Below are 2,254 nucleotides of genomic sequence, written 5' to 3'. Positions count from 1 at the left end.
GGGTCTCACAAGCCTATTAAGGGGATTCAAGCCCAAAAGGACCTAAGCCCACCAATTAAGCCCAAATGGAAGCTTATGGAAGCTAAGGCCCAAGTTCAAGCCAAATGGATCACAACGGGGTTGAAGAAGATGCTCGAAGCATTTGGATGCGGGATCGAGTGGGAGCTACAACATCCATGTGTCATGTGTCCCTTAGGATCGGACCTAAGACACACACTTGTTTCGGCTAACAAGTGTGGTCTAACTTAGTGGCTCGTGTCTAAAAAAAAAGAAAATTAATTGACAAGGTATTCAAAAATATCATCTATAAATAAATAAATTTACATAAAAAACTAAGAAAATATCACATTTTCATAATATATCTTGAAGTCGACCCTATGCCTATCCAAATACAAAATATCTACCAATCAACCACCCAATGCCACCAAATAAAAAACATAATAAATATGTTATTAACAACCAATCAAACACCTGTCTGGCTCCATCTTAATCTACCAGACGAAAATTTCAATGAATCACTCGTTCTCACGACTCGGTCACCAAACCGAGCTGACTCACTCCAACCATCCTTTCTTCCGAGTTTCTTACTATTCACCATCCCAATTTTACTATTCAATTCTTCAATCATTTCCCAAAGGGTCTCAACCGATGGCTTTGTAGTCGAAAATAAATGTGACAACTTCTCTTTGCAGCTCCTTAAACTGTCCAAACCCGAACTCAACTCAACCGAGTCGTTGAAACTCAGCAAGTTGACTCGTTCCTTGAACTCAATGACTCGGAGAAAGATTTCGTTAACCGTTGATAAATAATCGTTTGCTAGCAAGTCCATGATACAATGAAGCAACTTGTCGTTTTCGACTAACAGATTATCTGGGACTTTGCATATATGTTCGATCACTGACACCAACGTTGTGAAATCTCGTACCAAATCGAAGTTCATGTACGATGATATCGAATCTTGTTGTTTTTCCTTTTCATGCACAAAAGTTACCAACCCACTAATGTTTTTGGACGTGTAAAGGATGGTTTCTATGTAACATGCGTATCACCTGACCCACGCGGAGAGGACCCACGTGGCGGGTGACGCGCCGTCGCGGAAGTTTGATAGTTTGAAGTTGTTACGGCCACCGGTGGCGGTGAAGACGGAGAGTTGGTCGTTGAGGATGAAGGGGCCGCGTTTGATGATGTGGTGGATGGTGAAGGGGCCGCGTTTGATGATGTGGTGGATGGTTGGGATTTGTAGGCGCCGATCATACGATTCCGTGGGTACCAAAATCGAGTTATTTGGCTAAGAAACGAAGGATTTATGGGCAAACAGATCTGCAGCGCGATAACTTCGCCTGCAAGATTAAGTTCGCCTGATGAACTTCGCCTTCAAGCGTAACTTCGCCTTCAAGCGTAACTTCGCCTAAGGTTTAACTTCGCCTAAGGATAACTTCGCCTACGGCCAAGTTCGCCTAAGGTTTAACTTCGCCTGAAGCCAAGTTCGCCTAAGGTTTAACTTCGCCTGAAGCCAAGTTCGCCTAAGGTTTAACTTCGCCTGAAGTGAAGTTCGTTTAGAAAATAAATTAAAAACCTAATGGAAAACGTGTTAAGGCAGTTATCGAAAATAAAATTTTTCCAAGCTGACCTGGCAGCTTAACCCCAGCCAGGGGCTCTGCCCCTTGGACCCCGCTAGGGGCTGCCGCCCCTAGAACCCCGCTGCCAGGGGCGCTGCCCCCGGACCCCCGTTCGTTGTGGGTCATATATAGATAGAAATACAAAACGAGTAGTAGTAGTTAATTGATATGTGTAAATATTATACAGTTAGCCGAGCCCAGTTAAAGAAAGGAATTACGATCAACGGCGAGCGTAACAGGATCCAGGTGAGTTTCTAGCCCCATTCCTTGTTATGTTTTCGGGGCTGTGTGCATACTTGATGTGTTGTTAATACATTCATCCTAAGTGATAAGTGTATGCCATATGTGATATATGTGATATGTATGAATGATTGCTTGATGGTACGTGAACGATCTTCGGATATTGCACGTACTGTCAGGTTGTAACGTTATAAATATGGTAAGTATGATATGTACGTTTATGTGTATGAACGTAATAAAGCTAATAAAAGAAGGAAATGACGGTTGTATGGTTACGAAAAGGGTACCGAGCCCTAATAATACTCGAGGTATGATGTATGGTTGTATGGTAATGAAGAGGAATCGAACCCTACTAATATTCGAAAACAAGGGACCAGACCCTTATAATATCTGTG

General features: G+C 42.8%; 1 pseudogene; it reads right to left on the bottom strand.

The window, feature by feature from the left end:
- Positions 1 to 311: 311 nt before the first annotated feature.
- Positions 312 to 1,201, bottom strand: LOC143582099 (putative clathrin assembly protein At4g40080 pseudogene; annotated as a pseudogene).
- Positions 1,202 to 2,254: the final 1,053 nt, after the last annotated feature.

Source organism: Bidens hawaiensis, unplaced genomic scaffold (assembly GCF_021521415.1).
Source record: "Bidens hawaiensis isolate Kalapana, Puna unplaced genomic scaffold, B.hawaiensis_p1.1 tig00031452_1, whole genome shotgun sequence".
NCBI lineage: Eukaryota > Viridiplantae > Streptophyta > Magnoliopsida > Asterales > Asteraceae > Bidens > Bidens hawaiensis.
This window is presented reverse-complemented; position numbering and strand designations above follow the sequence as displayed.